This window comes from Eleutherodactylus coqui, chromosome 4 (genome assembly GCF_035609145.1).
Source record: "Eleutherodactylus coqui strain aEleCoq1 chromosome 4, aEleCoq1.hap1, whole genome shotgun sequence".
Classification (NCBI taxonomy): Eukaryota; Metazoa; Chordata; class Amphibia; order Anura; family Eleutherodactylidae; genus Eleutherodactylus; species Eleutherodactylus coqui.
In genome coordinates this window covers 167948796-167968945 of record NC_089840.1, presented here as the reverse complement: position 1 = coordinate 167968945, position 20150 = coordinate 167948796, and the positions used below count along the sequence as shown (strand labels likewise).

The 20150-nt window shown below is 46.3% G+C and overlaps 1 protein-coding gene across 7 annotated transcripts in view; it reads left to right on the top strand.

Annotated features, from left to right (window-relative positions):
• The window catches only part of ZMIZ1 (zinc finger MIZ-type containing 1), a 407596-nt gene that overhangs the window by 249209 nt on the left and 138237 nt on the right, over positions 1–20150 (top strand). The gene's annotated exons all lie outside the window — the stretch shown is intronic.

The following is a 20150-nucleotide window of genomic DNA, read 5'->3' as shown; positions in this document are numbered from 1 at the left end:
ATTGTTCTTGGCAGGCTAATATGCAGTCACCCACTCAACCCAGCCCAGATTGGGGAGGAGTAACTGCATATACTAATAGCCTGCACATGTGAACGATACCAAAGATGTCAGCCACAAATGGATAGTGACTCACCATACAGGATATCAACCCTGGCTGATATAACAGCGGGTTGCCCTGTATCTCTAAAGTGGGCCACACTGGCTGACATCTTGGGCTCCCCCACCAACTAGCTAACTATGTACAAATGCATACTAATAAAATGCGGGTGTTGGTACTGCATTTTGGCCAAAACGCATAGGCTGACGGGCCGCGCCGAGGCCACACCGCTTCCGTCAGTACCTACGCTAACTCACTATAAATAGTGCACGGAGCCCGACTAGATTGTATTCTGAAACACTGCAGCATTTCAGAATAAACACACTTTAAATTTTGACTCTGAATGGATCTCTGATTCATGAGGGCCGTGCAACACCAGCCTCTCCCCCTCCCCCCCCCCCATCATGTAGAGTGGCGACTCTCTCCCACTTTGTGTATAGGCTTGGTATTACGGGCAGAGTTCTCATTCGGAGTTGTCTGCTTCCTGCAGAAATCAGTGCACAAGCACACTGGCCTAGCGAACAACTGCCGGGGCCCCAGATTGCAGAGCCCTGCTGATCTAATATTGAGGGATAGGCATGACGACAGTTGACAGCTGGACAACTTCTTTAAAGGGTGTGAATATTGAAGATCATGTTTGCCACCAAATTCCTACGGCTGCATTAAAAAGTGTGGATTTTTTGGCCCCGATCTGCCTGGTGTATGTCTGCATACTGCAAAAATAAAGGTATGGAATAGTAAAGTAAACTACTTTATTCCATACAGTGGTATTCAGTAAGAATAACTATTTACACGTGTGGCGCAGAGTGTAAGCTCTCGCTCACAACCTGAAGGTTGCAAGTTAATCCGGTCGCAAGTAACGCTGTGCACGCTTTCCATTACGTTGCTATGGAAAGCGCAGCCCCGCTGTCCACGAGCGGAAAATCATAGCGATTCTCTGCTCACGTACTCAAATCGCAGCATACTGCGATTTGCCGGATTCTCTGCGTTGAGCCTATCTGTCAGGTAGGCTCACCGCACAGAACTGACAGTTTTCTCCCCTGCTCCCCGGTGGCGGAATATCACTAGCGATATTCCGCCTCGCCCGTGCACAGGGGGCCTTAATGTGAAATATATCAATGTAGTTTGATTCTTTAACCTTGTAAATGCCAGACACACCTTTACCCTTGTAGATGAGAATGGAGACAAAGATAGCACATTGACCTGAAATGCTTTTTCTCGGAAGAATGCTAGAGTGATGCATTCAGCTCTTAAAACGCCTTATAGAACTGGAAGCCGGTCAACATGAGATGAGCTTCAGCCTCTAATTCAAGGGAAGAAATGAATACAGTGTGTTAACCAGGAAAAAAACTGCTGATGAGTGAAGTAGAGGAGGAGGAGGAGGAGAAGGCAGCGGCTCCTGGAATAAGATATTTCTGTGTGAGAAATGCAGGTCCTTGCTGGTCACGTGGTCCCTTCATTGGAGGAGACTGAATGTGTTCCTTGGTATTTCCTGAGACTTCATACACAGAAGAGTAACATGAGGGGGTTGGGAGGGAGGATGAGAGGGGAGTTTGGAGGAAGGCTGAGAGGGGTTGCTGGGGAAGGGAGAATGAGAAGGGGGGTTGCTCGGGGAGGGAAAATGAGAAGGGGGGTTGCTCGGGGAGGGAGGATGAGAAGGGGGGTTGCTCGGGGAGGGAGGATGAGAAGGGGGGTTGCTCGGGGAGGGAGGATGAGAAGGGGGGTTGCTCGGGGAGGGAGGATGAGAAGGGGGGTTGCTCGGGGAGGGAGGAGGAGAAGGGGGGTTGCTCGGGGAGGGAGGAGGAGAAGGGGGGTTGCTCGGGGAGGGAGGAGGAGAAGGGGGGTTGCTCGGGGAGGGAGGAGGAGAAGGGGGGTTGCTCGGGGAGGGAGGAGGAGAAGGGGGGTTGCTCGGGGAGGGAGGAGGAGGAGAAGGGGGGTTGCTCGGGGAGGGAGGAGGAGAAGGGGGGTTGCTCGGGGAGGGAGGAGGAGAAGGGGGGTTGCTCGGGGAGGGAGGAGGAGAAGGGGGGTTGCTCGGGGAGGGAGGAGGAGAAGGGGGGTTGCTCGGGGAGGGAGGAGGAGAAGGGGGTTGCTCGGGGAGGGAGGAGGAGAAGGGGGGTTGCTGGGGAAGGGAGGATGAGAAGGGGGGTTGCTGGGGAAGGGAGGATGAGAAGGGGGGTTGCTCGGGGAGGGAGGATGAGAAGGGGGGTTGCTCGGGGAGGGAGGATGAGAAGGGGGGTTGCTCGGGGAGGGAGGATGAGAAGGGGGGTTGCTCGGGGAGGGAGGATGAGAAGGGGGGTTGCTCGGGGAGGGAGGATGAGAAGGGGGGTTGCTCGGGGAGGGAGGATGAGAAGGGGGGTTGCTCGGGGAGGAAGGATGAGAAGGGGGGTTGCTCGGGGAGGGAGGATGAGAAGGGGGGTTGCTCGGGGAGGGAGGATGAGAAGGGGGGTTGCTCGGGGAGGGAGGATGAGAAGGGGGGTTGCTCGGGGAGGGAGGATGAGAAGGGGGGTTGCTCGGGGAGGGAGGATGAGAAGGGGGGTTGCTCGGGGAGGGAGGATGAGAAGGGGGGTTGCTCGGGGAGGGAGGATGAGAAGGGGGGTTGCTCGGGGAGGGAGGATGAGAAGGGGGGTTGCTCGGGGAGGGAGGATGAGAAGGGGGGTTGCTCGGGGAGGGAGGATGAGAAGGGGGGTTGCTCGGGGAGGGAGGATGAGAAGGGGGGTTGCTCGGGGAGGGAGGATGAGAAGGGGGGTTGCTCGGGGAGGGAGGATGAGAGGGGGGTTGCTCGGGGAGGGAGGATGAGAAGGGGGGTTGCTCGGGGAGGGAGGATGAGAGGGGGGTTGCTCGGGGAGGGAGGATGAGAGGGGGGGGTTGCTCGGGGAGGGAGGATGAGAGGGGGGGTTGCTCGGGGAGGGAGGATGAGAGGGGGGGTTGCTCGGGGAGGGAGGATGAGAGGGGGGGTTGCTCGGGGAGGGAGGATGATCGGGGAGGGAGGATGAGAGGGGGGGGTTGATCGGGGAGGGAGGATGAGAGGGGGGGGTTGATCGGGGAGGGAGGATGAGAGGGGGGGGGTTGATCGGGGAGGGAGGATGAGAGGGGGGGGTTGATCGGGGAGAGGTTGGTAGAAGGTGGCAGTGCTGCTGCATTGCTTTATGATCTACAAAATGTACAATCAGATAATGATGCCAAGATCTGCTGTTTAAAGGTCATTGCGATTCAATGAGGACTACAGGCGTCTTCTTTATTTAACCTATAGGAGATGCTTTATTACATAAATTGCTTTATAAAAACCATTAGTAAATTAGACAGCAATCATAGAAAAGGAAAAGGCTTTTCATTCATGGTATGTTAAACATATTGTAATATCAATTAATAGTCTGCATTGTGGCACTAGTCAAAGCAGGCAGGGTTGGTGATGGCTCTCGGATAAAAAAAAAATCGAATGTGATGGGGTTCACACCCCAGTTAGTAAATATTATATAATTCTCAACAAATCTGGTGGATGTCAACGGGGTCTGGTTTATTTATTACATTTTAACTCTTATATTGCTCACATGCATTCCACAGCATGGTACAGAGATTGTCATGACTTATCAGTCCCTATTGGGGCTCACTATCTAAATGAACATATTAGTATATTTTTGGAGTATGGGGGAAAACCGTAGTACTCAGAAGAAACTTAATGCAGATGTTGCCTTTGGTCTAGGTACCATCGGTGCACGGCAACAGAAGAAATCCAGCCACCCCACGGTGTCCTATTCTAATGTGCACAAATGGCGCATTACTGTCCCGCAAGTATCTGTTGTTGGCATATTATGCTTTGGAATATAACACACTAGATGATAACCACTCAAAGGAAGATGATCGTGCTGACCATAGTGCAGCGACCCAGGGTGGTATTGCAGCTGCAGCTACCATTAAATTCAACCTGTGGAATTGTGCAATGGTCAGTGCGATGTGCTACCTGTGCTTTCCATAGTGACAGCGGCACTAGGAATCAGCTGATCGGCGGGGGATCTCAAATGACGGACCCTGCAAATTATCTATTGAAGACTGCAATGGAATACCGCACCGTGAGCATTGAGCTATTAGGTTCAATAGAACCTAATGGCTGCGGGCAACGCGGCGGATTTTCGCCGCATATTACGCGGCAGAAATCCGTCCGTGGGAAGGAGCCCTAGTGGTGAGTGATTTACTGTTGTTTACTTATATCCCCATTGCTCAGTACTTCACTAACTTCTCTAGTGTCCTCCCTTATGACATTTCTCTGCATGTTATAATTAGGGAGCAGACTATGCAGTTTTTTCTGTGCACAGTGCATAGAACACAGTATATCCGCAGTCTCCTTCCACCAAAGAGATCTGAGAATTACAAATACAACCTGGTGAGGGGAAATGGGGAGGGGGGGATAGTAATAAATGCCAGAAGTAGTGTTATTCCTTATGTGTGCACACTGTGCGGTTTATTTTAAAAGGGTATCTGAAAATCCAGGCACTCTTCAAAAGTGTACTAACTTTACTAACAACTTGTGTTAATATGATTGCCAATGAGATAACTACCAAAAGTGCAAATAACTATCAAAATTAGTGATTTTTCAGCACAAAAATGTCAAAGTGCTGACTATTCAGACGGCTCCTTTCCTTCTCATAGAATCATAGAATGGTAGAGTTGGAAGGCACTTCCAGGGTCATCGGATCCAACCCCCTGCTCAATGCAGGATTCACTCTATCATCCCAGTGTCCAGCCTCTAAAGACTTCTATTGAAGAGGAACTCGCACCTCCTACGGCAACCTGTTCCACTCATTGATCACCCTCACTGTCTAATATCTAATCTGTCTCTCCTCCCTTTCAGTTTCATCCCATTGCTTCTAGTCTTTCCTTGTGCAGATGAGAATAGGGCTGATCCCTCTGCACTGTGACAGCCCTTCAGATATTTGTAGACCACTATTAAGTCTCCTCTCAGCCTTCTCAGCTAAACATGTCCAGATCCTTTAACCATTCCTCATAGGACATGATTTGCAGACCGCTCACCATCCTGGTAGCTCTTCTCTGAACTTGCTCCAATTTGTCTATGTCTTTTTTAAATCAGGGGGCCCAGAACTGGACACAGTATTCCAGATGAGGTCTGACCAAGGAAGAGTAGAGGGGGATAATTACCTCACGTGATCTAGACTCTATGCTTCTCTTAATACATGCCATAATTGTGGTTGGCTTTTTCTGCTGCTGCATCACACTGTTGACCCATGTTCAATCTGTGATCTATTATTATAACCCAGTCTTTTCACATGTGCTGCTTAGCCCAGTTCCTCCCATTCTGTATGTGCTTTTTTTCATTTTTGTTGCCCAGATGTAGGACTATCCTTGTTAAATACCATTCTGTTAGTCTAGGCCCACTGTTCAAGCTTGCCTAGATCTTTTTGGCTATCCCTCCTAGCTTTGTGTTTTTGGCAAATTTGATATGTTTTCCCAAAATCCCATCCTCAGAACATTAATAAAAATGTTGAACACCACTGTGCAGAGCTTTGTGTTATCCCACTTGAGACATTCTTCCGAATGGAAGTGCACACATTTATGACTACTAATTTGCTATTTATTACCTGTTATCAAATGAATACCTTCTCAAGTAACAGAGATAAGGACAGAGAATAGCAAGTGGAGGAGGTAATGACTCATGCTGGTTATTAAAGTCTTTAGAGAGTAGAGGCAAAGAAACAGACACACAGATATGCCTGCAGATAATAGTAATTGTTTACTGCGTTATAGGTTCTGAAATCGCATCTCCACTGCTCAGTACTTCTCTATTGTTCAACATGATGTTATTTCTCTGTGAGTGTGCCATAGACAGAATTGGCAGTTTTTCTGTGCACCGTGTATGGAAGACAGCATAATAGCTAAGACTCCCCCCACTAGCTGATGGAGAACTCAAAACCAAAGATATAGCCTATATAGATGGGAAAAGAGTGAAACGTACCATAAAATGGCCAGAAATGGTGATGTTCCTCATGTACATGCACATGGCAACTTATTTTGTAAAGTTATGTGAAAAGTTAGGTACACTTTAAAGAGTTGTTGTCTAGTCTTGCCCTTAAAAGGTTTATGCCAAGTTGTGGGATCTGTGCGGATCTGATCACTGGGACCTCCAGAGATTCTAGACATTGCCGAAGCGTTTAATAATCGTATCTTAGATTATGAGTTCAAAGTGAATGGAGCACCTGCACAACCTCCACTCTATGCACTTGGGAACTGACCGGATGCCCACTGATCATAAAGTTGTTCCCTATCCTGTGGGTACGGGATAACTTTTCAACTTGGCACAACCCTTTTAAGAAGGCTCTGAATTTATAAGAACTGAATTGTAAAGTGAAAGTGATGAACGTAACAGTCAGCCTTCATTATAATGTGGGCTGGGACCCTACTTGAGGACAGTACATAATATTCCTTGTTCCCTATCCCCTATTTTCCACTGAGAGGTGGTTACATATGCACAGTCTCTCTACATTCTATGATACTAGAGTCTGTGAAACAAAGATGGTGTGCTGAGTTGCTTCCATATCTGCCATTCACTGTAAGGCCGAATGCAGATGGCTGGGTCGGATTCCGACTGCGAGATTCTCGCAGTGGGATGCGACCCATGCCCCTGCATTGATCTCCGACTTACCTGTCCGGCATCTTCGCTCTGCGGACGTGGCGGCTGGCGCACAGCCGTACGTGTGCAGTGCAGAGCCAGCGCATCAGCGATGATGCGGCTGTGCTAGTCTCACACTGAAATAGAACATGCCGTGATTTTTTTATCGCGTGAGTTTTCCGCGATCAAAATCACGTCTGTTTGCATTGGTTTGCGTAAACCAATGCAATCCTATTGCAGCGTTAACAGTGGAAATTCTGTGCGAAATCCCGCTGCGGAATTTCCGCCAGTGTGCATACAGCCTACAGACACTCTCACACAGGCTCTTCAAAAAACGCTGTGTCTTTTAACGCAGTGCTTACTGCGCTTTCAACTGCGTTGACATACGTCTTTGAGAGCGTTTGACTGCGTTTTCAGCACAGTTTTAAACGCAGCCAAGTGAGCTGATAATGCCAGAACTGAAAAAATGCTACTGAAAATGCACCCTATTAATTTTAATGGGCAAAGCATCACATTTTAAAATGCAGAAACGCTTGAAAAATGCAGCGTTAAAAACGCTGCAGTTTAACTCTTGTCTGAGAAGCCCCATTGAAAGCAATGGCAGTGATTGACACCGTTTAGTGCTGTGCTAAAAAAGCCTGTGTGAGAGTGGTCGTAGGCAATGTACACACGTTTGCATTAAATTCAATATATATTTCTGCACCAAAATTGAAGTTTAATCCGAAACCTGACTGCACCTCTCCTGCCAGCAGTAACATCGTTTGTAAGGCTGAAAAAAAGACATCCATCCAGTTCAACCTATTATCCTGCAATTTTTATCCAGAAGGCGACAAATTCCCCCATGTGAGGTCCCGAGCGCCATACTAACCGTGGTACAACACTCCCATTGATTTTAATGGGGTTACTCGAGCCCGGTGTTCCTAACGCCGCTATTTTCGAGAGGTATCTGCTCTATTTTTGTGTTTTTAATGCACCTACTCTCCCATCACAATGATGGGTGCCTTAAAAAGCGTTGTCAAACGCTGTACCATGCATTAAAAAACGCAGCTCAAAATTCTGGTAAAAATGCCATGATTTCAAGCTGCGTTTTCTGAACACACGTGTGAGAGTGGCCTTAGGTTGTGTTCATGTTTTTGTTGTACTTTAGAACCACAATTAAGAAAAACACATAATAATCCTGCATGCAGTATTCAAAGACCACGTACGCCATTAAGAAGCTGCATACACTATTAAAAACTGCACGTGTTTTTGATGCGTTTTTTTATTGTGTAAAGTGTGAAATTATATACAGTAAATACAGTGAGATGTATAACTTATACCAGCTGTAGATAGATGAATAGATACCGTGTTTCCCCAAAAATAAGACACTGACTTATATTAATCTTTGTCTCAAAAGAGGCACGGTATCTTATTTTTGGGGGTGTCTAATAATACTTACCTAGCAGCTGGCGTTCAGGTCCTTTGAGATGGCCTGCGGCGCTGCTGTGTCCTTGCCGACAGAGCAGTTCTTCCTGAAAGCGGGGCTTAAATGCCCTGCCTCCAGCAAGCTAATGCTCTGATTGGTTAATCTAGCGCCGCATCAGCCAATAAAATCACTGCAAGCCATGCCTGCAGTTACAATTGCCGACCACTACACAGAGGTTGGCACGGAGACTTCCGCTGCTTCAGCTCTGACCTCTCTAATTGTGGTACTGTCAGCAGGCATACAATCAGCTAATCGGTCAGGGTCCTGAGTGACGGACCCCAGACCATCAACTATTGATGACCTATCCTAAGGAGACTGCAGATCATAAATAGTATTCTCCCTGGAAAAACTTTTTAAAACGGCCCTGTATCACAGGGGTTGTCTCCTCAGACATAACTCCTTTTGGGTTTGGCAGATGCACTTTGAATTGCTCTGGGTGCTGTTCCTGGCTTCCCATCAAATTGTTGATTTTGCTAGGGAAAGCCAGAGCCAGGCAGGCATTTTTCTTGCAGTAGACATAGTACTACATCTTGGCCATTGATATGAATTTCCATCTCTATATAATAAGAAGCTGAAAGCAGCCAGAGCAGGACCTGCTTGTAAAGGGCTGATCGGTATTAGTGTACCTGGACGCCACCAGAAAGGTGGGTGTGTCCACAAGAGGAAGGCAGTTTGACATCCAGGTGACGCCCCCTGTGTCTGATTGGATTCAGGGCGTGCTCCCCAGCGTCTGCCCCACAAGTCCTCCCACTGACTGGCTGGCACACCGACTCGGGGACCTGTTAAAGGGGTTGTCCCGCGGCAGCAAGTGGGGGTATACACTTCTGTATGGCCATAATAATGCACTTTGTAATGTACATCGTGCATTAATTATGAGCCATACAGAAGTTATAAAAAGTTTTTCCACTTACCTGCTCCGCTGCTGGCGTCCTCGTCTCCATGGAGCCCGCCTAATTTTCGCCGTCTAAAATGGTCGAATGGCCAAATTAGACGCGCTTGCGCAGTCCGGGTCTTCTGCTTTCTTCAATGGGGCTCCGTGTAGCTCCGCCCCGTCACGTGCCGATTCCAGCCAATCAGGAGGCTGGAATCGGCAATGGACCGCACCGAAGAGCTGCGGTCCACGGAGGAAGAGGATCCCGGCGGCCATCTTCAGCCGGTAAGTATAGAAGTCACCGGAGCGCGGGGATTAAGGTAAGCGCTGAGCGGTTTTTTTTTTTAAAGTCCCTGCATCGGGGTTGTCTCGCGCCGAACGGGGGGGGGGGGGGGGGGTTGAAAAAAAAAGAAACCCGTTTCGGCGCGGGACAACCCCTTTAATGGGACATATCATGCCGCTGTCAAAGCTCCGGCGGCTACACTCAGTGGCAGCAGCAGCACAGCCGGCTCCACAGAACAGTTTTCTTGCACCGCCGGCGGCTACACCTACAGCGACAGCAGCATCACGGCCGCCTCTGCAGAGCATTGTTCTTGCAGGGAGAAGTCCGTTGGAACGGCGCCAGTCACTACAGTGACTGCGGGCTCTGTAGCTGGTGCGCTGCAGCACTTGCAACCTGTCCCCGCCTACAGTCACAGGGGGCCAGGAGCATGGTCGCCTCTGCAGAAGTTTGTTGTAGCGGACAGGGCCGCCGCTCTGTACTCCCTGCTGTGCAGCGCCATTGTACTCTTATGTGAGGGAGTGCTGGCCGCTTCACGGCATTGCGTCTACTGAGTAATGAGAAGGCCGCTCAGCGCTGTTACACAGAGCGGTGTCCCGGCTTGTGTTACGACGGCCAGGGAAGGCTTACTACGCTGCTGCAATCTTCCCCTGCGACCCCGCTCACCTCTTATACACGGAGTGGGGTGCCGGCTTCTGCTGCGCCGCCGGGTAAAGGGGTTTTTTAGATACCGCATTCCTCGCCTGCAGTAGTGGAGGAACCAAAGAGCCATAGCTGCAGCCCGCCGTGCCTTCAAAGGGCTTTCAGTTGCAGCATTACTTTAGTGTGCTGCCAGGAACTGAGAGGACCTGAGCTGTGCAGCCCATAAGTTACAGGGGGCGTCACCCCCCTGTCAATCTTGACTCCACCAGGGCTTCCTGGTGGCGTCAAGATACACTAATACCTGGCTGATCTTCATTTTAGCTGATAGTGAGGGATCTAAGCGTGGAGCATGTGATATGATGGCCATATGGACGGGGTTTAACTTCATGAGACACTTTTAAGTAGTTTTGTTACAATTCTACCCTAGCTCTCCAGTATCATTCATGTTTAGCACAGGACACCACGTATCACCTTTGAGAGCATTGGGCTGCTGTTCTTTGTGAATTCTGCCAACAAATATCTAATGTCTGTGGGCAGGTTCAGTTGTGGCTTCATTCACTGCATTAACTGCTTTGCACTTGATGAATAGAATCCTGCAAGTAGAGGATGTGAACAAGGTGACACTTCTGAAACATCTACTGTTGTCATCTTCTCTGCCAATAAAGGTATCAACAGCGGAGGACTCTCCCTTTTTATGTTTGCTAAAACCTAATCATTTACTCCGTTCTCTTTAAGATTGAGAGATAAGGCAGCTGTAAAATCTGTTCACATTCCTTCTGAAATCGATACACAGCTGGACTGGATTTTTCTACTGGGGGTTTCTGTTGTAAAACAAGGTCAGATGAAGGTTACTATGAAAAATGAGAAGAAAAATGTAGACATATAGGATGAGCTAATTAGAATATGAAAACCAAGCTCGTTACTGCTACTAATGAGAATATCTGATCATTGATAGGTTGTTCTGTATTAACATATACCACCACATACAGGTATGGCCTTCCACTTCCTTCTAATTTGACTTTATGTATAAATTAAAGGGGTTGTCCCGCGCCGAAACGGGTTTTTTTTTTTTTTTAACCCCCCCCCCCCCCCCCCCGTTCGGCGCGAGACAACCCCGATGCAGGGGTTAAAAAAACAACCCCCACAGCGCTTACCTGAATCCTCTGTCTCCATGGACCGCAGGGCTTCTGTGCGGTCCATTGCCGATTCCAGCCTCCTGATTGGCTGGAATCGGCACGTGACGGGGCGGAGCTACACGGAGCCCCATAGAGAAGAGGAGAAGACCCGGACTGCGCAAGCGCGGCTAATTTGGCCATCGGAGGGCGAAAATTAGTCGGCACCATGGAGACGAGGACGCCAGCAACGGAGCAGGTAAGTATAAAACTTTTTATAACTTCTGTATGGCTCATAATTAATGCACAATGTACATTACAAAGTGCATTATTATGGCCATGCAGAAGTGTATAGACCCACTTGCTGCCTCGGGACATCTCCTTTAATCATTTTGGGTTTTGTATTCATAGTTGATTATTACACAAGCTATATTTTAACTCCGATAGCATCACCTCATTCGGTATTATTGTACCTTGATGCTACTGGAAGCTAGGGGTTTGACAGGAGTAACGCCCCTCTAACACCCCTGGCTCCTGATTGGCAGAATTAGAAAAGGTGCTTGAAGGTTCAACCTCGCTAGTGAATGTAGCTTGGCGTGTGAAGCAAAACTTACCTTTAGCTTCCAGGGCAGCCTAAAAGCAGTAGTGATGCTGTCCTCCCTCATTAGGTAGGGCACAGAATCTTGGGTGGAGGAGGTTGAGCAGCAGAGGAGCCGAGCACTTCAGGGGGTTCAGATAACGACACTGCTAGGACAGCAGGAGCCATGGAAGTAATCTGCGCTAGCGTGGGTGGGAAGGGGAGTGTGAGCGGAGGGTAGCGTCCAGAAGATCTACAGGCTCCTACGACCAGAGGATTGTTACTGCAGGAAGGTGGTGAGTGTGACCTGCCGTCTCAAGATTACCACGCTGCTGGGACCGGAGGAGTGAAGCAGCGGGAGAAGGGGGGGGGGGCGGAGTCTGAAAGCACGCTGCTGGGATAGCAGGAACGCAGGAAAACATCTCCGATAGAGGGGAGCGGGTGGGGGGCACTGTGAGCAGCAATGCACATCCCAGACGACAGAATCATACAGACCTGCCTGACCTGCTATGGAGGCATCTCGCCAGCCAATCTGCTACAGAGGGAGTCACCCCTCTGTCAGTCTTGTTTCCACCAGTACTTCCTGGTGGTGTCAAGATACAATAATACCACCTCATTTACCGTGGCACCCTCTGACACCATTTTGAGGTCTAAATCTAAAGTAGACTCTAAGAATATATAGGACTTTTAGACTCCGAGGGATCCTTCCACTTAGATCAACCTAATATAGTTGTTTTGCAGCACCTTCTAGAAAGGAGGGAGGGAAGAGCCAAGCAGAGATGGGCTGCAGATGCTATTCATTTTGTCTCCCTCTTTGCAGTGTAAATTCTTTTAAAAGGTCTTCAAACACCCCCCACCTCTTCCTCTGCTCGGCTTCCTGCTTAACTCCTCTCAGCCTGTAAAGGACAGTGATACATTGGATCAACTTCCCAGCAGAGATGCAGTCATAAATAAGACACTCTGAAGTCAATAGACCTGCTGGTGGGATCAGCTGTCGGATTGTGATCAATTTTATCTTCTACCTGCTTTACCCCTCCTTGCCAGTGGGAGTGATGAACTAGCTAGTGGTGATCATAAAATATATTTTTTCATTTTGTACTGGGGTATTAAGAGCTTTCATATAATATAGTAGTGTGAGCTCGCCGACTCGTACACTGAGCTTTATAATTCATGATTGAAAGGATAGTGGAGGTTTTTTTTTTTTCTTTCCAGAAGTAAATGACATAATCGGCAAGGGGCTGCGATGTTCTGGAGCTCGCATCACGCTGTGTACCTCAACTGAACATTAGAGGTTAAAGGGATTATTGTTAATTGTACTACTGCCACAATATTGTCAACATTATTCTCTGAGAAGACCCATGACAATAGTGGTCTCGTGGTTTGCCTACCACACCCGTATTTTGGCGGCAAACCTTGTGTTGTAGCCTGAAAATCAGAGAAATTTTGGAGAGAATATTAAAAATGTACTTGATATTTTCCATTGAATAGTCTTTACCACAAAACCACACCAGTCTTTTGATACTGTTATAGCTTTTATCCATTTTGCCCATGTGTTAACTGCTAAACTGAGTTTCAGATCTATCCTGTTTAGCTCATAGACCTATACCAACAGTCATTCAAAAGGCTTCATTTTTCCTGAATTGCTTTTTGCAGTACAGTCAGCCTCGCGATCAGTTGTGGTTACTTGTGGGGAATGTATTACTTCATAGCAGCCGCTGAAATTCAAAGTGTACTGCAGTCCGTAGAGGGGGTCCTCAGCACCAGATAGAGTAGCTGTAAAGGCACTCCCTAGGCAGAAATATTTCTCATGCTTCTTCATACTGGATATGTCTTCTGCTATAAGACAATGGGTTAGAATTCAAACACTTGTTTGCACTATTTTACATATGCACTTGTATAATCAAGGATTATAATTCACATTAATGCATTAATTTGGCATTCAAAATGAACAAAAACATGTCTGCTTATTCTGGCCATTGTGTGGCCCACTGGCACATGTGCTTTGGCGTAATACTATCATTCGTGTAAATAAAGCCTAAACTAATGAGACAATGTAATTATCCAGTACTTGGGAAGCTTTATGCATTGTGGGCTTCCACCATTAAACCACAAGCATTTGTTTGAGATGGAGAATGCTGATGTAGCTCGAGGCCAAGGTGCCATTTAGATTTACTAGTTTTCATGTTTGTATGTAAAAACGGAATTTTTATGCACAACTTGCTTATCTGAGAAGTGGTTTCTCGAAATTAATATTGTACTTCCCTTGAATCTAAGGATGATTTACAGGGCTTGTCCACCTTATTTTATATTTCCCAAATGTGCTGGAAACATCAATATAAGTAACTTACTCATATATGTGTGTATGTGTACATATATTAAGTTATGTAGAGGATAGATAGATATATAATATATGTAAAAGATAGATATATATAATATAGTACCCTTACAGTTTCGGTGCTGATGTCCTCTGGTGAGAATCGTGCCCTTTTCTTTAGTATCATCCTCTCCCCTGATTGTATTCTGCTTCGGTCCTCTGATTGGCCACTGATGGAGGGCACATGAGCAGACTGTCTATCAGCAGTTTTCATGGAATAACACTACGCATGGGAAACGAGTGCAGGAGCTAGCAGATATGACAGGTCCTCTTTCACATTAAGTGTTGTCTGGGATATGAAAATTGGGTCCCATGGAAAAAATTGACAGTTTCAGGAAAAAAAACAAAAACAGACCCTTCTTTCTAATTTGGATAACCCCTTAAAAAGTTGTGTACAAAATGCAATCTTTAGATTGTTAACATGGGTTAGAAATGTTGCTTAACCCCAGAGTGGCTGGCCTATTTTGTACCTTTAAATGTCCAAGCAATGGTCTTCCTTTTCTCATAGTCATATAGAAAGAGCAATACCTTTTTTTTTTTTTTTTAAATCAATATAGCCTTATGCGGGCTTGTTTTTTGCGGGACAAGTTCTATTTTTTAATGTCCACACTTTTGGAGTATAACTTAATAATTTTTTCAGGAAGCATAGAAGAAAAAAATAAATTCCTCCATTTGCATTTTGGGTTTTGGGTTTAGTGAGCTCACATGAGTTTAAAAAAACATGATGTTATCTGCATCAGCATGATTGTGACAATGCCAAGTTTATATACTGTGTTTTTTATGTGATACTACTTTTGCACATTATTCACCATGCAAGATAATTACTTTAATATTTTCGTTGTTTGTGTTCTTATGAACACTGCAATACCTATTATGTGTGGTTTTTTTTGTTATTTTTACATTGAATTTACAAAAACTTTATTGTACTTTAACACTATTTTTTAGTTCCTCAAGGGGACTTGAAGATGCAATCATTTGTTCGCTAGCACAGTACACTTCTGTAATGCAATGTACTATGTCTGTGACAGAAGCCCATAAGACTGTGACAGAGGCAGAGTTATATGGCAACATGGAGGTCTTTCTGGGGCCTCTAGCTGCCATAGGAACCATCGACACTGGACAGTCGCATCGCAGAGTGCTGATGGGTGACAAGGGGAGGCACCGTCACTTGTTACTCTCACACTGTGATTGCTATGGCATGGTAGGAGTAAAAAAAATGTTGAAAACAGACATTTCTCAATTTCCAGCCAGTAGAGCAGGAGCCTGGCTGTCAGTAAACAGCCAAGCCCTTGTTAAAGCTGCACTACTGTAAAAAGGTGTATGTGCAGTATTGACGGTATTAAATGCATATTGTCAGTCACGAAGGGGTTAAAATCAACATTTAAAAAAATTATATAAGAAAAATCTTCAGCAGAAATCCAGGACATATCCACAGCACACAGGGCATGCTTTGTACTTGTAAATCCACAGTAAGCCCAGAATGTGCAGATTTATTTTTTAACCCTCATACATTTGCATTGTACTGTAGTTTCAGTGTAGAATCCATAACAAATTTGCACGTGTGAACCAAGCCGTAACTATTAAATAGGAGTAACATTAGAAATACTAACTTTGTTTTCATTTTTCTTATACAATGAATCATACTTGGATATTAATATGATTCTTTTTTCAATGTGAAAGGCTCCTTGAGGACATTAGTGTAGGAAGGATGCTGACGCTCGAGTAGGTGAAACAGTATGAGAGCAGTAGCCTTCACTTTACATTCGAGCCTTGCTCTTTCTCATCCTACCTTTCACACATTTGGATATGGATCAGAATATGGCACCGTCTTCATAGGATGCCATACACATTAGCTTTTTGTCTTCAACTCCTGGCATTATTACTTTGTTCTATGCAATAGTGTAATTTATCTATCACCAGTATGGAAATGTTCAGTCCATTTCCAAGGAAGCCTTTTAGTCTCTTAGTTCCTCTCACCCCGTCGTAAACATTTGGTAGTAAGGGGTTAATATGCTACATGGACTTTTCGTGTTGCTTGTCAGTTCAAGGATAGTGCAATGGTTTTCTTTCTGCCTCCCTGGTTACTGGATGGCCTGAGCTGGGTGGGGAGCAAAAATAAGCCAGTTATTTTCCATCTTTCAAGCCCAGCAGTGTCTAAATTTCAGTGTCCTAGCTTCAACTTCCACCTATCTTCACTGCTGCAGTGTGCGCTCTGCTTCCCTCCCTCCTCTGTAAAAATGGATCCTGTAAGCCTGAGATTTGCACACGGCTAAATACTTCAGCCAAGCGGGTACATCCGGATGCAATATAATTTAATGAAACAGGCATCGCCCTCAGAGGCTGTTTGTCTTGTCTGAAGCCCCTCTGTGCTGGGTGCAACTATTGTATAAAGCATAGGTGTCTGGACTCCCAATCCTATTAAATGTTGTACCTCGTGGAATACACAAGAAAAAGACTTGTTTTTATTAAGAAAATCTGTCAAATTAAGTAGTTTGCTTTGCAGAAATACAAAGCTCTATATATGCATCTGTAACAGGTGCTCCGCCTGTTGTAGTTGATCTATGGGGTATGCACAGTTAGACTGGGGTTGCTTGGGCCCACCAGAGGATATCAATCTGAAGGCCCACCTTCCATCTATAATTGGCAACCACTTTAGTTTCCATCTGGAGTCCTACATACAGAACATGTGCACACCTACTTTTAAGGCCTCCTTCCCACGAACGGATTTACGCTGCGTACATTCGCGGCAAAAATCCGCTGCGTGGCCCCCTGCTATTAGGTTCTATTGAACCTAATAGCACAATGCTCACGATGCGTAATTCCACCGCGGAATTACGCACCGCGATTTCTCCCGTCCTCACCCGCAGCATGCTCTATTTGCTGCGGGTGAGGACGAGCTGTACGCGCTGACGGCTTCCATTGCAGTCAATGGAAGCCGGAAGCCGTCCGTTCACGCTATCTCCCACTGTAACCAGCGGGAGATAGTGTGAAAAAACGCTTCCCCACCTACCGCCGCAGCGTCATTTGACGCGGCCGGCGCGTCACACGACGCGACGGCGGTGGGCGGGGAAGCGTTTTCACGCTATCTCCCGCAGGTAAGTATAGGGGCTCTGGGGGGCGCCGTGACGGGCTTCACTGCGTAATATTACGCGGCGGAGCCCGTCACGCTCGTGGGAAGGAGGCCTAACAGGGTTTCTTGCTTCTGGACCTTTGGGACCCTGTTATGTTTTGGGCTCATTATTATGTTGCCATGCCCGCTGGAAAATATTCTGGTCCAGAACAACCCAAAAAATATAACCATAGGATTTATTAAATAAAATAATCATTACTCCATCTCGAAAGGGTATTTCGGGGCTTATACTGTTGATGACCTATTCCTATCAGCTGATTGTCCGTCCCGCTGTCAGTGCAGCAGGCCCGACATTGTCATTAGTGGTCAGGAGAAGAAGTGTGACAGCCGACTTCCCTTCCCTTCAGCGGAAATCAGTGAGAGTGCTGCCTCTAAATACTCTTCCAGCTCTGACTGCTATGAGGAGCCAGAAGTGTAATAGAAGTCAGCGCTCCCACTGATCTCAATGGGAGTGAAGCTTGCTATTACACTTCCTCCCCTGACCAGTGATGACTATATCTGACTCAGATGCCCTGACAGCGGGCTGCACAATCAGCTTGATTGGTGGGATCCCAAGCTGCAGACCCTGCTGATCACTTTTTGATGTCCTATCCTGTGCTAGGGTCATCAGTAGTAAAAGTCCTGGAATACCCCTTTAAATCTGTGTATCCATGCTTTGAAAATCTATACACCTTGGAAAAATGCTTGTGTTAAAGGGTTTCAGTTTCGAATTAAACAAAAATTGGATGCTGAACTCGATGCAGCTTAGTGACAGCCAATTCAGAATGCGGTTGTTTTATGTACAAACGGTTGTATATTATCTGTTTCGGAAGAATGGCATCAGCATCTTACACTGAAGTTTTGTGCATTTTTCATCTTAATATAATGTATTTCTATTATTCATAGGCTTTTAGAATCTTCTACATGTGTATATCTGCTTGCAGACCTCTGACATTGAAGTTGCTTCTCATTACGTTCTCACCATTCACCTCCTATAAAGCCCCAGTATCAGAGTTCTCTGCATACTTAGATAATACAGGTAGTTTAATGATGACAAAAATCCTGGTGAAAGAACAGCCTGTAATGTCATAGCAATGCTTCAGTATGGAAGGAAACGGCTGAGCGCTTTGAGATGCTGAGACCGTCGGCTACAGCTAATGAAAACAATGTAACAACCTTCATCCACAGGTTTACATTAGGATTTAGATTTAGCCCTCTGTGTTTGCAAGCATTTGGATCTCTCTATTAAAGCTGCATATATCTTAAGCAAGAGATACTGGAATTAAGGCAGGAAAGCTCGCTCTCTTGTCTTCACAGTCCTCCCAAATTCAAGAAGCAAGAAGTGATCTTCCAATTTTCCTTGCACCAAATGGAAAACCTTAGATTATATTGTTTTCTGATCTTTTCAGGTGTTAAAAAAAGACTTATCGCCTATCCACTGGATAGGTGACAAATGTTAGATAAAGTTCCACCTCTGTAAACCCCATGATAGGGGAACATGGTCACCCATTCTAGATTTCACCCACAGCTGCCTGATTGGGTTTGAATAGAGCATGCTTACGTTTTAATGCTGCTATTAATGCTCTGCAAATGATGGAAACAGTCACTCTTATACATGAATGGAGAACTGAGAACCTTGATGTTGTCACTAAGCCAGTGAGCTGTCAATAAATGCCACGTGATAGTTGGGGTGACACTATAGCGGGCAAACCTAATAGCGTGTTTAAAATAAATGACCATCTTTATAAAACATCTAACTGCATGTTAAACAAAAAATATATAGGAACATTCTTCTACATTGCTTTTTCCCGTTGGTCCTGGTAGATTGGAAGCACTTATGTTTTAGCAGTGTTAGTGCATGAGCTAATGATCATTGTGCTGGAGTACAAGATCTGGCCATTCTTTGTGCTTCAGCAGAGGTGAGTGCTGTAACAGACTGATCCTTTGAGGAACTACAATGAGAAAACTCTTGAGTTAGTTGGAAGTCAGAACAAAGGCATTATCAGTAGCTGGTTTCAAGGTGTCTAGTTATAGAGCCTCTGAGCAGCGTAAAGACTTCATCAGCTAACAAGCCATTCCAAGTTGTGCTGCTGGAGTTGACAGAGAGATTGTGATTCTCTGGAGTGCTGTCCTCCCTCTGGATCCTGTGAATCTTAGGGTCCTTTTAAATGGGTCGATAAATTGTTCAGATTCCCACATCCAGCGAGAATCTGAACGATTATAATCAGTCTAAATGCATGCACTGATTAAATGAAAAGGGATAATTCGTTCTCTTAACCTCTTCCAATCCACTGTCTGATGTCTGAAGACATTCTGATTAAAGGCTGTACAGCTCCGATGTCAAAAGATGTCCGTCAGGGTATTCTTACTGTATATACTGGCCGCTCTGTTGTTGGGGGCCTCTCCAGCATGTCCCATACCGCAGTACTGGCTTTAGCCAGCAGATGGCACCATTGTATAATGGCAGAAAGAGAAAGCCCCCTAGGAAACCCTGAATCCAAAATTGGATTGCAAACCCCTTGAGTGGCACGCCCGGAAATTTTCCGGGACGAGCTCCACTGCTCATAGTGGGCTATGTATGACTATGGGAGCTGCAGAGCACAATGCCACAAGCTGTGACATTGTGCTCTGCCTGCACAGACCCACACAGAGCAGTGCAAGGGCTTTGAAAAACCAGCAGAAGATATTGCCGATATGTCGGCAACCTCCTGCTTTTGCAGGTTGCCATACAGACCATCGGCTTGTCAGAAGCAAGCTGATGGTCTCTGTGGCAGGGAGAGCTGGTTGTTAGCTGTCAGAGGACAGCTAGGTACTAGCTCTTACAGCAGAGATCAGAGAAAACCTCCGATCTCTGCTGTGTTAACCCTTTACATGCTGCAGTCTATGTGACTGCAGCATGTAAAGGGCTGTCACTGCAGCATGTAAAGGGCTGTCACCATCGGACCCCTGGAATGTGATCAGGGGTCCTGATGAGTCCCTGTGGAAGTCCCCTAAAGGGACAAAA